Source organism: Amblyomma maculatum, chromosome 1, assembly GCF_055883805.1.
Source record: "Amblyomma maculatum isolate TAMU_Amacu chromosome 1, ASM5588380v1, whole genome shotgun sequence".
Lineage (NCBI taxonomy): Eukaryota > Metazoa > Arthropoda > Arachnida > Ixodida > Ixodidae > Amblyomma > Amblyomma maculatum.
The window spans coordinates 112,283,539-112,303,054 of NC_139344.1; the positions used below are offsets into that span (position 1 = coordinate 112,283,539).

The window sequence follows — 19,516 nt, forward strand, 5'->3', positions numbered from 1 at the left end:
TAAAAATCGCAGTCAAAGGAGTTACCCACTCACAAGACAGTGGTACGAGGGCAGCAGAGAACGGAGGAATGTCGGTGTCATGGGCGACGAGAAGTTTTGCAGTGCGGGGAGGGGTATCACAGAAGGGGGCATCACAGAGGGGGGCGAAGGCAATTTGTGCACGAGCACAGTCAATAACGGCTTGATGAGTCGATAGAAAATCGTATCCGAGGATGATATCATGCGAGCAGTTCGGCAGAACAATAAACTCGATGGGGTACAAGACGTCTTGAATGAGCACACGGGCTGTGCAAGATGCGGAGGGGTGAATGTGCTGTGATGAGGCGGTGCGGAGCGAAAAGTCGGAAATCGGAGTGGTCACTTTGCGAATTCGACGGCAGAGCGCTTCACTGATGACGGAGACGGCTGCACCGGTATCGACGAGAGCGAGAACTGTTGCGCCTTCTACAGAAACTTTGATAACATTAGCGGGACGGCATGGAGGACTTGAGGAATTCGAAACAAGCGCAGTTCTTGCCCCCGGAACTGCGACTGTTAGTTTCCCTCAACGGTGCTGGTAGAACGTCGCAGCATTGGAGAAAGCGATCGGCGCCGAGGAGAATGTGATCGACGAGTGGTATAGGTTTGGCGATCTTGTGGGACAAATTGAGAACCGGGCGGAATCATTTGCGAGCGTGAGTCGGTATCGTACGGGTAAAATCGAATGTCAGGCTGTGAAGGTTGGAGGCGCTGGCGACAAAGGCGCGCAACATGGCCCGGCCGACCGCAGGCATAGCAAATCGGAAGGTTGTCCGTAGTACGCCAAGGTTTCATAGGATGTGGGCGGAACCTTGAGGGTGGGGGTTGAAACGAAGGCTCAGCATGCGGCGGTGAACGGTAGGCAGGGACCTGCACATAGGAGCCAGACGTGGGCGAAGGTGGTGGCCTAGCCGTTACTTGGGCATACGTGAGAGGTGCCGTCACAGGCGGCACCACGGGGTTGGACGGCAAGGCATCAGCGACGTGTTCTTGCACGACACGGCGTATAGCAGGGGCCAAAGATGGAGCCAGTTCAGGAACGAGGCGGCCCGAGTCTTGAAAATGGGGAAGGAGTGAGATTTGACGTGCGACCTCTTCACGAATAAAATCTTTGATCTTTTGATTCAGCGGGCTCCCTTCAGAAGTTGGCGAACCACCCAGGGCTAATGCGGATACGCCTTCGTCGCACACACTGGAGCGGCGCCTAGAAGCGCGCCGCTTGCGGAGCTCGTCGTAGCTCTGGCAAAGCTTCACGAGTTCACTAACGCTGGTGGGATCTTTCGCTACCAGCATCTGGAAGGCGTCCTCAGAAATGCCCTCGAGGATGTAGCGGATTTTGTTTGCTTCCGGCATGGCCGGGTCGACTCGTTTGCAGAGATCAACGACGTCTTCTATGTAGCTGGTAAAGGTCTCATCAGCGCGCTGAACACGATCGTGTAAACGTTGTTCGGCACGAAGCTTACGCACTGCCGGGCGGCCGAACACTTCCGCGAAATTCTTTTTAAATGTCGACCAAGATGACAGGTCAGCCTCATGGTTGCGAAACCAGAGGTTCGCCACGTCAGTCAGATAGAATATGACGTTACTGAGCTTGTATGAGTCATCCCACTTGTTGTAGGTGCTTACTCTTTCATAGGATGACAGCCAGTCGTCGACATCTTGATCGGCCGTGCCGCTGAACAGGCAAGGGTCACGCTGGCGCACGACGCCAGCACACATGATCGTGGGTGGAACGGCCGGCTGCGTCGAAGTGTCTTGCATGGCGGTCGTAGAGGGTAGTGTACGGCTTCGCAGTTCCAGTTTGGGTGGGATCTTACCCAGCACCTCCACCAATTGTAATAGGGCGTTTATTGACGCTCAGATGGAGAGCTGTGAGGACAGGACCTTGCAACGGCGAGCCCAGCGTACTTCTTCTTCGTCGCACAACGCACAGGTGCATGTCGATGGCGATGACTATCACAGTACAAAACAAACAAACAAACAAACAAACAAACAAACTAACTAACTAACTAACTAACTAACTAACTAACTAACTAACTAACTAACTAACTAACTAACTAACTAACTAACTAACTAACTAACTAACTAACTAACTAGCTAACGAGCTAACGAGCTAACTAACTAACTAACTAACTAACTAACTAACTAACTAACTAACTAACTAACTAACTAACTAACTAACTAACTAACTAACTAACTAACTAACTAACTAACTAACTAACTAACTAACTAACTAACTAACTAACTAACAAATACTGCCTTTCTGGTAATCGAGAGTAGATGTAAGCATAGTATGGTTACGGCCGGGTTACGCGGGGGCTTTGCCACCTATGGCATTGGCGGCAGGTGCGAACATTCTTCATCTGTGGCGTATAACTCGCAAAGCGTTCGCTTTACACTTGGCGCTTCGGGCGGCATTGCTTCGACGCGCGGAGAAGGCGTAAACATGCTAAATTATGGGTGTGGCCCACCGGAATTTGGAAGTCGCCGCTGAAGTGGCCATAGTCGAATTAGGTTGCACAACAATTTCGGTCAAATTTGGGCGAAGTCAAATTTCGAGGAACAGGTGGGCCGAATTTTGGAGTGGCCCGCCTAAATATGGTTGTCACCACTGAATTGGCCATACCCAAATTAGGTTGGACTGCAAGTTTTGTCAAATTCCGATGAGGTCAAATTTTGGTGGTACATTGGGCCAAACTTTGGGCGTGCAGAAACACACTTTATGGCACACGTGCCGGCCCTGTACAAGGTCTCAGAGAGCGGATAACTCGCCTCAGTAAATGTTTTTCGGTGCCCGGATGACTGGAAATCGATCGGTCACGTCACTTCAAGGCCGTCGACAACGGGAACTAAAATCATTGCATGCTTAAAAAAAAAAAAAGTGCGACTGTATTTGTCGCTGTTTGGCATGTCAGCCACTCGTTCGAATGCTGTAGAGCCTGTCTATTATACGAACCAGCACCAGTTATGCTTAGGAATGATAGTGTCAAAGACCATGGCATTGTTCTGAGCTTTGAGTCGGGTACACAAGCAGCGTATCTGTAATCACCTAGGCCTTTAGCAGTGGATGATGGCGTGTGGGCAAAGTGTTTAATGTGTTGTGATTGAACAGCAATGTGATTGGACAGCACGCCTGCGTGTAATTGGCCTCTTATCAGATTAGTTGCGTTGTCATCGATCCTCGAGTTTGAAGTTCTGCTCTATTTCGAGTTTTTTTTTTGGCTGATCTCCTTTTCGGAACCACTTGTGCGCGGCTAGAACACTGACGCATCGGACTTATGCTTCTTTGCCCTAGAGAAACCGGTGTGGCCGCGGAATTCGCCTCTGCCATATGGAGTAGGTTGTTCCGCGGCGTTGCGCTAGTTAGCTTAGTTAGCGCTAATTAGACGCGGCGTTGTGCTAGTTAGCGCTGGTTAGTCCTAATGGGTTGGAGTGAATATCAGTGACGAGTCGCAGTATGACATTTTACTCGTAATTGGAAGTTTAAATTGCGGGTTAGGTTAATGCCAGCCTGGTAAATTTTGTGCACAAATGATGAAACTTTACATTTGAGGTTATAGTGTGCGCGCCGAAACTTTGCTTTGTAGAATGCGAGGATAACGCAAATTGCACGAATACGCTTACCTTAACCGCAACTGGTAGTGCGTAATCTACCCGTTTTAATGTCCGCATAAACAAAAGCTAATGCGCGAGAGGAGTGCCTTGGCGCGGAAAGGCTTTTGTGAGAGGAAAAAAGAAAACCCTTTGTAGAAACCAGCCGTTTATGGTGGAGTGCGGCCGCTAAGCTCTCGTAATCCCCTGCAGGCCGCTAAGCTCTCGTAATCCCCTGCACAACTCCGTACGTATTTAATGCGACCGCCCGAGGCGAGGCATCACTGCCATCTGGTCCTGCTTGTCCTAATTCTTCCTGCCTTTACCACGAGAGAAGTTTGGATCGACTGGGTGATTGTGTCAAGCTCTCGCTCAAGCTTTTTTTTTTTTTTGTCTGTTTCTCGCAGTGATTTACCCTCTACTAAGCGCTTGTGAAATCAGCACTGGTCCATACTTCGTGCAATGCTTGTCCAGGCTGTCCTTCCGTGTTTGTCGCCCCGATGCCGCAGCAGCCATTGTGTACTAAGGATATTGGCCGTGTTAACTCGCCGGATTCGCTCACTCAGGTTGAGGCCCCCGTGGCTGAACTGGCATTCCGCAGATAGCCCATGAGATGGGTGATGGTAGAACGCGCTTTCTTAATTACTAGGGCGCGGCATATTTTATAGCCATTTGGATAACGCGCTGCATATTATACGCCGGAAAAAAAAGTTACTCGATATGGATGTGCCTGTCAACCTGCGTGGCGAGCGGGACGTCGCTCGGTCAGTAGATAGATGCGAAGCAGTCACTTTGGCATAGAGCGCTTCCACTTTGGGTATCGCAATACGCCATCGTGATCGACATCGCTTGGTATACGATCGATGTTGGTGTTAACGGTCGTTCATTTTACGAGCGCGTTTAGCCGCCGTATATAGCCGCTTTATAATCACAGCTTCGTCAGCGCTGATAACTAACGTTTGTGTTAGCTGTGCCTCTTCCGACGTTGGACATGCTATCACGCTGCACACAGCTAAAACTGCGCTGTCGCTGTTAGTACTTTCAAAAGGAGTACAAATTTCTCACTTTTCTGCGGTTCCGCTGGCAGGGGTGGAAGTGCTGCTCCAATTGCTCCATTCTGCCCCAAACTGCTTTCCCTGCTCCATCCTGCTCCAAAATGCAATATTGCTCCAAAACTGCTCCAAACTGGCTATTTTGATGTTCTGCCATCAAATTTAGCAGAACACAGGAACAATGTCATTGCACCAATGGAAAAGATATAACGCATCTTGCACTGGGCTTGATACAAATGAAATTTTTGTAAGGGAACGAAGCATCATACTAAATATTTGTTCGCAAGTAAATTTAGTATGAGACAACGGCGATTGGAGATAGTTGCGAAAAAAAAAAAAATTCACTGCGCATGAGACATAGCACCCCCTCTCAGCCTTTTGATTGGCCGGTGGAGAGAAGTGAGGCGAAGCAGGTAGGTGCAAACTACTGTGAGCCGTTCGGAAGAAAACTTGTCCCATCTGCAAGAACTGCATGAGTTACTCTAATGGTCCTGCTGTTAAAGCAAGCAGGTACTTCACCATCGAGCCTCTTTGTCAGTGACAAGGTTGCCAGGCCTACGGCAGACAAAACCATACTTGAAGCGTTATGGGATGGTACGCCAGAGCTGTCAATCACTAGGAAGGTTCTCAAAATTGTTGAAAAGGCATTTGCTCAAGCAATTGCTCAAGCAAAGAATGAAATACTGGCAGGAGGCAGTGAAGTAAAAAAAGCGGTAGGATGGAAAGGCTACCCTGAAATGCCATCTATCTATATCCGAAAGTTGTTCCAAAATGCTTGAGCCTGCTTCCACCCCTGTAGTAGACCTCTGCCATACTTACAAACGGACAAGACGATCTAGGTTGTGCTGCAGTTGTCTGCGATCCCACGGTAGGCAAAAAGCACGGGAGCGGCACTAGCTCCAAGCTTGTCAAGGCGCATTATTGTGTTCTAGAGGCGCCTTTTTGGCAGACGAAATATCCATGTGCTCAGGAATTTATCTGCCCAGGCATAGGATCAAAAAGGATCATGTAATAATCCCACATCTGGAAGCTCTGAGGTGCATTCTAAATAAATAAAATAGATATGCACAAGATAGGGAAAGGGAATTTCATGACCATTAACCTGAACTCTAAATTCAGAGATGAGTGCGAAGTTGGAAAGGCATTGAACTTGCATAAAAAGAATCAGATTCGATATTTTACATTTCAGAAAAAGAAAACTGCAACTATTAAGGACGTTTGACCTTAGAAACGTGCTCCAGACATTCAAATGTTCCAAAACTCTCGTTTCGTTGCTCCAAAGCTGCACGAAAATGGTTTTACTATTGCTTCCAAAACTGCTCCGAAATGCTCGAGCCTGCTTCCACTCGTGATAGTAACGGATTACTGGAAAACGGCTCGGGAGAAGTAATATATTTGCCGCTTGAATCCTATGGCGGAAGCACTTATGGCGCGGTCTTGTTAGCGCGAAAACTTTCGACGCGGGATAGCAGGAGACAGACATGATTTGTTTATTCGCCGGCGCTATTCATGACGGTTGCTGCCGTCTCTCATGTATAAGTAATGGCAATGGAGGAAAGCAAAATAGCCTCGTTGAAAAGCTAACTGCCAGAGGCAGCAGGTGCTTCGGAAGCAGCATATCCTTAATTCATGAAGATAGGGAGCGTGAGCTACGAAATGTGCTCGTGCTTTAATGTCCAGGAAGCATCAAAACGCGGAAATCAAAGGAACATGACGCGAGAAAGTAAGCTCTCAAATGTCCGCGTTTCGGCCCGAACTCATGGAAAATAAGCAAACGTGAAGATCGATTGGAGAGTGAAGCGCCTTCGCCACTGCTTGGAACTCAAATACGATGCAGTATTCCTAGCTCACAAAGAAGCCAGGGCCGCCGTGAAACGATTATTTGGTGAGTGTTAGCAGCAAAGAACAGCAGCGCCGGTCGCATCGCACCAGACAAGAGCGAAGTCGTGCCGTTTTCAAGGCAATCTGGTTGTCATATTTTGCCGTTCTTGACCTCCTCACTGGTGTCCGGTCGCGTAGAATGTGGTGTGGAAAATATTTTTCACGCAGAATTTTCTTTGTACCGTGTAAATAATGACAGTTTTTCCACATTTTTCTGCGCAGGGAGGTACATGGAAGGGCATTGTGGAAGTTCATTGTAACGTAATGGAAAAAATCCTCCAATTTAAAAAAAATAATAAAATAAAAAAGTGACATGGCGATCATTTTGATTGATTCAGAGGAAAGTTGAAAGGGTGCGCCTTTTCGACTGCATTTATGCAACGAGGAGCACAATAAATGCTTTACTTATTATAATAGTGCTTCGTTACATTCGAGTTTTTCATCGTTCGTTTCGCCTACTTCTCGCTTACAAGAGCAAGCAGGAAATTTCCCCATCTCCATTTTGTCCTGACAGTGGCGGTGGGTGGCCGTGTCAGGCGCTTCATACACGTGGCAGATAGTTTTCGCATTCGTGGCTCTCCTGACGCTGCTTCGTTAAAAGAAAACACCAGCCTAACTGGAACACCGACGCGTATATGCTTATGCGGCTTTTTCAGCAGCATTTTCGTCAAACTGCACTTAGGTGACTAATCTTAACTGGCCTTGCTGGGCTCCTATGAGGCATCAACTGCCACGGATCCGAACATAATCTGGAGCGGAAGACGAGTAAAAGCCGGTATTGCTGCGTAACAGATTACCACGCCACTGTCGTTTAGGGGAGCCACGCGTGAAAGGATCGCTTAAGAAGGAGGCGATAATAGAGCTGAGCGTTAGGAAATAATAGATAGTTCGGCTGGCACGGTGTATGGTCTGCTGCACACCGCAGAGTTTGGTGGGTGTGCTCGCGTAATGCACCGTGGGAACGCGAACGTCCGCGGGCTACCGGCCCGTGATGCTCAATACTTGTCGGAGGCCCCGACATCGCCTCTTTTTTGCGTACGAGCACATCGCTCTTCATTCCCGAGCCTACCCGAGCAGGGTAGGCTGGCAGTCTCGCTCTGACAGTCTTTTACGCATAGCCTTACCTGCCAGACGCGTACACACGACTGTAGTGCCGTTTATCGTTAATTTTCTCCTGCGAGGCTTTTCTCGGTTCTCGGCCATGCCTCACATCTGCCTTACAATGATATGTGGCGTTTAGCGTGTGAACCTTATTAGCCCATGGTTTCGCAATCACGTACGCGGGTTCAACAGACGTCAGCTGGGCATTGAGCGTTAGGGGAACTTAAGCAAGCAATGTGTTACAAAGAAGGAAATGCACAGTCGTGAGCTAAAGTGGTATACAACACTCAGCCGGTGACGGAGCTCGAGAAAACTACATCCCAACTTTATCTGGCAACAGCTACCTAAGGTCGATACAATAGTGGCGGTGCCTCATTTTATCCACATGCACGTGCCGATGTCGCTGCTGTCCCTTATGGTGTTGTTATATGGCACTTCGATGCAGTTTTCCCGAGCACTGTCACTGCCTGAGTGTTGCATACCACTTCTGCTGACGACTGCCCAGAGATGCGGAGTACGGCATTGTCGCAGCAAGCGAGATTCTAGAGTGCCTTACGATGTACGGTATCTCTTTGCATCATTGAAACATGTGTATCGTATCTCTTGAGAGCTTCGATTAGCGCTTTATCGTTGAACGCTCGCTTACTCGCCGATTTCCTCCTGCTTGCTTCACGTTGGTTCAAAACGGCCGCCTGGCTTACTAACGAAGCACACCAGTTCCAAGCAGTTATTGCAATAAAGGCAGTTGTATTGGCAGGCGCGCTTGCCTGGCCAGCTGCCTCTCACCATTGCGGCGTTGTCGCGAGCTGCGAGTGGCGAACGCAAATTGGAAGCAGAGACATGGCTCGTAACTTCGAGTGGAGGTTTCGTACTTTTGCCCACTCTGGTACCTCGAGGTTCTTCGCTTGTACACGGTACTGTCAGCTAAGAAATTGCCTTGTGTTCTGAAGGAAACGTTTATGAGCGGGAGTCTCAGGGGCGAGAAAATCAGCAACTGTGGTGGCGCACGTACCGTCCTCAGATAGCAATTTCATTGCATTTCAACGGGAACTAAAGGGTAGCCATTGATGTCGGTATTCGAGTAGTTCATGGTCCAGCACGGGTTCACAACTACATTACTGTCTCTTCCACTCCGAATCAGCAGTGGAATCTACATCGGAGTTGTTGTCTTTGTACTGAACAGGATTCCACACGTGGACCGTCCGGACGCAAGACATTTTGTTTGCTGTGTCCCAATCTTTATTCTTCTTGTCGCAGAAGTGCGCAGGTATTAGCCCCGAGAAGTTTGAGTGGCGCCCTCTGGCGGTCAGCCCGACGTGACGTCACGGCAAGGACTGCCTGCGCCGATCGCTCTGGTTTCTCCGGGTTGCCGCGTAGCTTCGAGTCTGCGGCCTCGGTTGTTCTCATAACAAAGCGTTATGAACAACGCAGACAGCACCGATCGAGTGTCAGGAAAAAAGAAGTATTTAATAATGATTCCTCTTGCTTTCAAAACACGAAACATGGGCTCGTTGCGGTGAGCGCAAGTCTCGCGACTGCCCGAGCGCTCGCCGCGACGGGCGCAGCTGGTGCCATCGCCGCGGCAGGAGCCTTTCGTGCGTCGTCCCTTGAAACTGATGATGTGCGTGGAGTCACTATTTTCATGATTGTATTACGAATGTAATACAACCATGAAGATAGGTCTAAATGTCTGCGACGCGATAAATTTGTACCGTTTTGCTGTGGACGTTGCTTAGAGCGCGCATTATGGACTGCGCGCTGTGAAATTTGTGCACGGATTTTTATTTAAAAGAGGCTACTGATTAAAACTTTATTAGAATTACCTTACTTGTCGAGCATTTTTGAGAAGCAATTACGCATGATTTGCCAAGAGCAACGTCCATTTTGATGGCCAGAAATATGAGTTATTAACCGTGTCGTCGTAAACATTTCAGTCATTCCGTTCGCCTCTGCCTATTGCGCCGCAGCCGTGCGCGCATGGGATGTCTTGGGGGCACTGCTAATTTGCAAATTTCTTTCCAGTCTCCCTTTCACTGAGGAGCATAAATTCCTATGTGGACAAAGCGTGCGAAACAAGTCGCTGCCTTAGTGAAGCAGAAAAATACTTTCATCAATGATTTTTGCAACCGTTATTAGCTGTTTTTGCTTGAAGATGTCATTCGCGCTAAGCTGAATCCCAGCGTCCTTGAAAAGCTTCTGAACCTTCACGGTAACTCCTGAAAAGAGAAAAGCGCAAACTCTGTCAAAAAAAAAAAAAACAGCTGCAGGTGAAACAGGCAAACAGTGTATAAAACTGTATTACATACCTTCAGAACTTCCTGTGCTTTGGTTAGCGCTGTGTGTTGGTCCTTGAGAAAAAAAAAAAAAAACGACAGAATTATTATGCCATCTAAACCACTCTTTACAGATACAGAGATATCACTAAATTTCCGTCACGCATTGAAAACTTTTTCGTTTTGTTAAATACTACAAACAGCTCATTGAATCCATATGTGAAGAGGATGAAAAATGGGTCTTGTTTAAACAGGCCAGTCCTTCTCTGTTCTTAGGGTAACATTATGCTTAGAGTGATAAGGTTGAAATGCAGTATTTTCCTGTACATTTGGTGACGTGGCTAGATAAAAGAAAATTCCTCGTGTATCTACGGATGACTTGTGGTTTTATTACTTCATTTTTATGTTGTAACAAGCTCTCCACTCGAATTTACTGCAGTAATATAGAGATTGTTTAAGGTATTAATTGTTTGTTTTGATCAACAGTAGTGCTGAGGAAGCAAAAGCCGATAATTTATCACGATTCTAGCTTACTCATGTATTTCAGTTTCATGGTCAGAACTAAAGACAATGCGGGATATATAAATGTTTTTCTTTTTCCTGAATGCTTGATAAAAATCATTCAAGTCAATGTGAATCATCACAAAGGAATAGTGGCCGCATAGCGTATCCATAGGTAGACATACCGTCTCAATCTATAACTTCCACCTCCTCTTCTAGTTGTGCAGCATCGTCCATTGGAACGGCGCTCGAATTTTCACTACTGTCCCCATTCTTGTGTGTTGTCAAAGCCTCTGCGTGTGCGCAGAACTGGTACGACTTTGCGGGAACGCCTCTTTCACCTGGAATCAGATAGTGATTCAGGCTACAACCTCAAAAAACACTGAAACAAGAGCTTAACGAAGTTTGGGCATTACCTCAGAAAGGCGCAGAGCAGCTGCACATCACGTGCACTTTAAAGCCACGCTTGTTGCATAGCACACAAGTCTGAGACGTAGCTAAGGCAGGGCTTCACGGAGCCCGAAAAAAAAAAAAAAAAAAAAAATTTCCTATCACAACCGTTACTGAAGTGCTGTTTTTGGGGACGCGTTGCATTGAATCTGCGCCCCATGTCTTGGAAAATTTGGAAAATATCAGCATTCAAACAAAAAGACCAGCACAGCTGTGCGGACTGTGTCAAATTTCGCGGCATGAATGAACACGAGAACACCACTGCCGTGAGACACATTTTAAACAAAAACTTAAGCAGGGTCACAGTTGATTCAGCTTGGACATTCCGCTACTGAGCAAAATGTCTGAGCTCTCAGTGACACAAAGATCGAGGAAACGAAAGTTTGAGCAATGGCTGATTTACTTACGCCGCCGCTTCGTCGATCCCGGGAGCGATCGCCTTGCATCGCTAGGACGCACGGGAATGTTGACGGATGGAACAGCGTCTGGCAATAGTTTTGTTCTTGTACACTAATAATTAAAAAAAAAAAAAGACTAGTTGACAAACAGCCTGTAAAAGCGTCGCTACACGTGCGGCTCACCTAGTATCTTGTAAACCGGCTACACAGTCTTCCTTTTTGAAGTGCTTACTGCACATAGTGGCAATGCCGACGGTTGCTTCCCCATTCTTAACTTTATCAATCTAATCTCCTTCATTTTGAACAACTTTGGGTAAAGTGGAAGCTTACACCGGCTTTCTTCAGTGATTTTCACTGCGCACTGAGCAATAAGAGACCATCATGATTATTCGTGAGCGAAAACGAACGAAAGGAGCCGGCATCGGCCGGGAGGAGCAGCAGCCCGGCTGGCGGAGTCCTTGCCGTGACTTCAGACTGCGGCGATCGCAGCGGCGCCAGTGTTCGCTCTCGGGGCTAATAGCGCAGGCTCATGCTGCGGAAACTGCAGCATGCTGATATTCTTCAGCGCTTCCTTCCCTTGCGCTACGTACAAATACGCAGATAGTCTGCAGGGCATCACATGCAGGTGTTCTCAAGTTGTGCTGCGCTGCTTTATGTTTTACTAGACCAACAACGCCGCCGCAAGCGTTCTTGCCGCTCCTTGCAGCTGCAAGCGTCTATTTCGTATCGTGATATCTTTATTACTGTATCTCACGGACCTGATGTTTATTGTTGAAGTGAGCAGAAGTCACGTCACTAGCATAAATAACCTTGGAATATATGGGAGCGTGGTTCTCGATGTGCGCCTTTGAAAGGAGCAATATTTGGACATAAGGCACGAGGCTTCTTTTCCTTTAAAAAAAAAAAAAATATATTCTGAACATTATAAAACACTTTTTCTCCTTTGCGCGTCATCTAGACTGCGGTTGTTTTGAAAAGTACCATGAAAACTTTATATAGTAACAACGTATACTTTCCAGTTTCGTCCTTGCCCAGCAGAAAAAGACAATAACGCTAAATTTTCCAAACCTAGATTTTGGTGCATTATCACCTGACTGCGTACTATAAAATTTCGGATAAATGCAATGTTTCTATATGCCTACTGACCATTTGTAGCATTCTAATGGACAGCAAGGCCTTTGTTACAATGGTTCACAAGCAGTCGCAAGTCGGTTACTCCGAATTCCTCCATTGCCTGCGTCACGTGAAAGGGGCTCGTCGCAGTTCGGTTATGTTCGAAGGTGGAAGCAGACTACAGCCGTCCCGAACGAACACAACCCTTTTATTCACACACACACACGCACGCACGCACGCACGCACGCACGCACGCACGCGCACACACACACACACACACACACACACACACACACACACACACACACACACACACACACACACACACGCACGCACGCACGCACGCACGCACGCACGCACGCACGCGCACACACACACACACACACACACACACACACACACACACACACACACACACACACACACACACACACACACACACACACACACACACACACACACACACACACACACACACACACACACACACACACACACACACACACACACACACACACACACACACACGCGCGCGCGCGCGCGCGCGCACGCACGCACGCACGCACGCACGCAGCCGTTTTTGGATTTTGGTGCTGTTAACTATTTACTGTACTTAGTGGCAGGCCTCAGCGCAGTGTGCATTAAAGGTACCATTGAGAACAGGAAGCCGCTGCAGCTCCACGATTCACGCGGCCGATGAATTCTTCAAGATAAAAGGAGTGCGATTCAATGATACTTCAAACGATTAACAGCACACCGGCTGAAGAGCTAATTAGATTTTATCATTTTATCACGGGGATTATATTAGCTCCTGTTATAAACGTGCTGGTTTGCTATATACCGTAATTTACGAAAATAAAAGATTTTAAATGCATTTTATCGCTCTGCAGCACGAGTGCTCTCATTATTAGCTGGCTGTCGACAAAGCGCATTTTGTTGAGGGCACAGTTAACGCTTACCGAGTACGAGATGCAGAATGAATTGACAGCAGCAAACAATATCACGTGGCTGAGCGGATGCGAATGATGTAATTATATGAAGGTTGCTTGAATACTGCATCCTTTTCGTCGTGTTTGGATCACCTAACGTTATTTAGATTCACCGAGCTCTATCAGGTATAACAAAGCAAAAACGTGTGGATGACATTAGGGACGCTGGCGCCTTTTTTGTCCCCCGGCGTACGTGTGGCTGTCCAACGCGATCCTTCGGAGATTTCGCCCTGAGATCGCGCTAAAACTAAAGTGCAATGTGCAAAAAAAAAAAAAAAAAAAAAGCCTCGAACGCAGCCAGAAGGCGTCAAGCCAAACTATTCTGCTCGTTTCAGCTGGGCGACATGAAGTGATGGATGGGAGCTCGCATTTTTTTGACGATTCGCCGTTGTAGGCTCCTATCTGCACTTGATAGACATTATGGTTGTTTTTTATAATGAAAAATTCTGATCGCTAGACGTTCTCTAAATTTTTGTGCTCGAATGTACGTAGCAGTGGACGACAGTGCCTTTACGATAATACAGGGAATTCGTTACATGTTTTTATTGCGAAAGCAATACTAAAATCACTTTTCAGCCGTTCGCGGAGCGCGGCGGTGCACATGAAATTACCTTTTGCGTAACCCCGTGTGACGTCACGCCGAAGAGCTGGGCGACCAACTTGAGCCGTTCGCGACGGGCGGCGGTGCTAGCGGCGGTGCACATGAAGCGGCGGCCTAACTCCCGGTCTCTCCACGAGGAGCGCCACAGGTGTTGTGACATCACGCCGAAGAGCTGGGCTACTAGAACACTGTAGCTGGGCGGCCAACTTGAGCCGTTCGCGAGGGGCGGCGGTTAGCGGCGGCGCACATTCTAATGGAAATTAAGAAGAAGAAATGGACATGGACAGGACATGTAGTGCGAAGAGAGGATAACCGATGGTCGCTGAGGGTAACAAACTGGATTCCAAGGGAAGGAAAGCGTAGCAGGGGGCGGCAGAAAGTTAGGTGGACGGATGAGATTAAGAAGTTCGCAGGGGTCAAGTGGATGCAGCTAGCACAGAACCGGGTTAAGTGGAGAAATATGGGAGAGGCCTTCGCCCTGCAGTGGGTATAATCAGGCTGATGATGATGATGATGATGTCATGAAGCGGCGGCCTAACTCCCGGTCTCTCCACGAGGAGCGCCACAGGTGTTGTGACGTCATATAGTTGTATAAGTAGGCGACCGACTCGTGTCGTCTGTGTACAGTGAACTAGAATATTAGTAGTCTGTGGGAAGAGGCGGTGCACACGACTATGATGGCGCCTACCGCTAAGGCGGCTCGTCGTAATGAGAGGTTGAAACAACGGCGTGCTGCGGAGACAACCCGAGACGGCGGCCTAACTCCCGCCACAGGTGTTGACGTTATGCAGCTGTATAAAGCGGCGACCGACTCGCGCCGTCCGTGAGAGACGGCGGTGCGCATGACTACGATGCCGCCTACTGCTAAGGATGCTTTCGCAACCTACCGGGCTTAACCAAGCTAAGCCTCTGCTAATGCTTTTTTTCTTTTCCTGAATTCTACAATGTGAGGGCGGTACAGGGGCCATGAAAAGACGCGAGGCGTTGTTTTCTTCATCAGCCACATTTGCCGCATCCTTTCAATGCCTCTAATGGATATATTTGTGCAGTAAAGGGATTTTCATTTCTGATGAATGTGCTGCGAATTGAGGACAGCTCTTTCTACATCACTGACGTATTTTAGGACACGAAAACGGAACACAGAGTGCGGCAATGCGCGGAAACGGGGAAACAATCGTATCAGCATATGCAGGAAATCAAGTCGAATAAGAATAAGAATAAGAATAATGTTTATTTAACATCTTGAGGATGTTGGGTGCGCCGGCAAAAAGCCAGTAGAAAGGCTTGACGAGGCCGACGCACCCTACAGAGGCATTGCAGTGGTACATAGCATAATATTGAGGCATAATACATAGCCAGCACAAGGCATGATGGTCTGTTATCACAGTAAAATGGCGGCCAAACAAATAAGGGCGGAATTTCGTAATAGCCCAGACAAGCGCCAGGCACTCTCGCTCTGTAATAGAATAATTTTGTTCGGGCGTTGACAATATCATTTTTAGAAACAAGAACAAACATAAAACAATCGATTTTTCATTATTTATACATTCGTTCATACTGTTTATTTAATTCATGCGGGAGAGTGTAGCTCAGCATTTGGTAACCATAATTTGTTCGGATCTTAGGTACAAGCCATTTGGGTGTCGCTCGTGTAGTGTATATGGACTCTTTGCGTTGCAATCCTGACAGTTTTATTACCATGCAGTTGTTATTGTGAACACCGATTACATACCGCCGCAAGAGTAATGTTTCGTATAATTGTGGCAAGCGGATAATTTGAAGTTCATTGAAAATTGGTTCAGTGTGTCCAAGTCGGGGAACATTCATAACATTTCGAACGGCTTTCTTTTGAAGGAGGTATAAGCGGTTAATATTAGTAAACGTCGTGGTACCCCACACCAAAAAGCAATACTTAACAACAGAAGAAAACAAAGCATTATACAATATTTCCTTAATACGCTTTGGCATAAAATATTTCAATCGACACAAGATACCGACAACTTTTGACAGTTTGTTCATCACCATATCAACATGATCATTCCAACTCAAATTCTCGTTGAAAATAACGCCCAAGCTTTTTACCGCCGAGACCGTTTGGATGCATGACGCACCGATCTTTAAACAGAGTGGTGGCATATTTGTCAACTTGTTTCGAGGCCTGAACAGCACAGCTTTGGTTTTTTCAGTGTTTATGTTTAAAAGATTATTTTGAGACCATTCTAGAAGCGACTGTAGGCATTTTGAGGCTTGTTTCTCAAGGTCTACCAATTGGGCAGCTTTGAAAAATAAACTGGTGTCGTCAGCATAAATCACAAAAGTTGGTAGATTACTGATACGGACAACGTCATTGACGTAAAGAAGAAACAGCAACGGTCCCAAGATACTACCTTACAATAGTACCTTACAATAGATAGAATAGTGCTGATAGTTCAGTGTGTTGTAAGCTGAGCTAAATGAAGGTAAAAGAGGACTACTATTATGAGTATCTGAATCTTTCGCAAAATATAGAGGAAGTGACGGGACGCAGAGATGATAGGAAGAGTTTGGGGGATGGCGGGCTATGCGTTAGTATTATTTTTTTGAGCCAGAGAGAACGAAGAGAGGTGAGGCAGAGCGCATCGCATATATATATATATATATATATATATATATATATATATATATATATATATATATATATATATACGAAGAAGATCGGTAGTGGCGAGGCCCACCATTAAATCATCCTTCACCCTATTGCCATGTTGTGCTGTCCTCTTTACTTGTCACCACGTAACAATATATATATATATATATATATATATATATATATATATATATATATATATATATATATATATAAGCAGATAAATTAAGGGGAAAATGAGGGTGGTCGTTATAATACATGAAGGAAAGAAGCCAACAGTCGGCAAGGCCAAGGAAAGCGTTGGGGATGGTACTTTGTCTTTTTTTTTTTAATGTTTTACTTGAATAATCACAGAAATTAGCAATGTAATCTGTTTAGGGGAAAGATAAGTAAACACAAAGTAGAAGAAAAAACAACGTGCCGATGGTGGGAACCGAACCCACGACCTCCGAATATCGCGTCCGGTGCTCTTCCAACTGAGCTACATCGGCCGCTATCCCCCCTGCTACTTGCTTGGGTATTTAAGTTGTCTGTATACGAACCTTGAGAGTGTTCAGCAGCGCCACCCTCAACCATAGCGGCGGCGCTCAACCCTCAACCATATGTATGTATGTATGTATGTATGTATGTATGTATGTATGTATGTATGTATGTATGTATGTATGTATGTATGTATGTATGTATGTATGTATGTATGTATGTATGTATGTATGTATGTATGTATGTATGTATGTATGTATGTATGTATGTATGTATGTATGTATGTATGTATGTATGTATGTATGTATGTATGCATGCATGCATGCATGCATGTATGTATGTATGTATGTATGTATGTATGTATGTATGTATGTATGTATGTATGTATGTATGTATGTATGTATGTATGTATGTATGTATGTACGTACGTACGTACGTACGTACGTACGTACGCGTACGTACGTATGTATGTATGTGTGTGTGGGGGGGGGAGGAAAGCTCTCGGCATCAGTCATTTGTGTTCGCAAGATGGTTAGAAAAATATGTCATTAGCAGCTTCACTGCAGTGAAAGATGTGCAGTGGATGGCGTCATAAAGTGACCCTATTACATTGTGGCGCAATGCTTCCCACCTGCGAGCGAGGGCGCCGCCACGTCAGGCAGTCCTGCTTGTGTCGTTCATCTGTGTATACTCGCTACTGGCCGAGCTCCGCGTGGTGCAGCTTTCATACGATCTCTCGTTGCATATTGTATACACCTGCTAGTCAAGTTGGAGGTTAGCTTTCGACAGGGGTTCGAACCGACGACATATGCGCTTCCAGTTATGTGTCGTCAGACCAGGATTTCTAAAATCACTGCTGCCAGATGCCGCGTGAAGCATGGCAGTCTACGTGGAATACGAAGACACACGCACCCAATGCTGTACCAGCAGAAAGAACTTAAATACATGCCGAAAGCCTCACTTTAAACCATTTCGCACTTTACTCCGCCAGGGTGGTGCAGTGGTTACGGCGCTCGACTACTGTTGCCAAGGACGCGGAATCGAATCCCGACTTCGGCGGTCGCTTTTCGATGGAGGCAAACAGCAAGGCGCCCGTGTGCTGTGCGATGTCAGTGCACCCTAAAGAACCCCAGGTGGTCGAAATTACCGGAGTCCACTACGGCGTCTCTCATAGCCTGAGTCGCTTTGGGACGTTAAACCCACAAACCAACTAAACCATTTCACGCGTTGCACTGTAATGTTTTCACATTCATACGCGGAACCAGTCTTGCTTGCCTCTGCCGAATTCTTTTTTTTTTTTTGCCTTCATCTGTGTCGTTTCCCGAATCTTATTTCGGCAGCTCTCTGGGGCACTGTTCCCGTCGGGTTATCTTTGTTGCTTTGAAGGTTGCTATTTTTGCTTTGCAGTCTTTATGCAGCTATAAGTTCGTATTTTCTGCATCTTAATAAAGAATCTTTGGGCTGGATTGGCTGGCTTGTTTTAAGTCTTAGTCGCGTTCATACTAGCGCGTTCTGTATGTCGCACCTCCCGTTCATTGAACCATGTCCTATGAAGGCAATACTTTAGCATTGATGGCTTCTTCGTGATGTAAGGTTTTTCGCAAGCTGCTCGATAGTCATGGTAAGCCACTGTGGATATACATAGCAGACAGTCATACGCGACACGCGGGTGGACGTGATTTGCGGTGATACCGGATTTATGCCTTGTGTAGTTGAGTGACTTTTTTTATTTAATTACCTAATTTGATAAGAACCTGAATGACTGATATTCTTAAAACTTCGCTGAAATTGTGTTCTGTATTGAGAACGGAACGCCCTTTTCAATGCGAGAGCGCTATCGCCGGCTGGCTCTGTACGTGTTTGTTCTTAATGCCTGTGGAGGAATTTCGCTTACATTTCGCCCGAGGCGTATTAACAAATGCTTGGACAAAGACTTTGATCCGGTCCGTTTTCTCTGAGGCGGACAGAATCTGCTCTCACGCTTTGAGCTAGTTCGCGAAGCGCTCACAGTGTTTCTTTTTCAATCTTTCTGTCCCGAATTCCCCTTCCTACATAGCACGCCAGCGAAATCTAAACGCCGGCAAAATTCTGTTTATTCATTAAAGGGTCTCTCTCTCTCTCTCTCTCTCACACACACACACACACACACACACACACACACACACACACACACACACACACACACACACACACACACACACACACACACACACACACACACACACACACACACACACACACACACACACACACACACACACACACACACACACACACACACACGTACACACGTACACACGTACACACGTACACACGTACACACGCACACACGCACACACGCACACACGCACACACACACACACACACACACACACACACACACACACACACACACACACACACACACACACACACACACACACACACACACACACACACACA

General features: G+C 46.7%; 1 protein-coding gene and 1 long non-coding RNA gene across 2 annotated transcripts in view; one reads left to right on the plus strand and one right to left on the minus strand.

The window, feature by feature from the left end:
• LOC146203507 (procollagen galactosyltransferase 2-like) overlaps window positions 1-19,516 on the plus strand; it is a 262,190-nt gene that overhangs the window by 205,349 nt on the left and 37,325 nt on the right. The window lies entirely within an intron of this gene.
• On the minus strand, window positions 9,242-11,380 carry LOC146203509 (uncharacterized). Its single transcript, XR_014702418.1, has 4 exons — window positions 11,275-11,380; window positions 10,603-10,758; window positions 9,950-9,991; window positions 9,242-9,859 (listed from the first exon to the last, which is right to left on the minus strand). It is a non-coding gene; the product is annotated as an uncharacterized LOC146203509 (long non-coding RNA).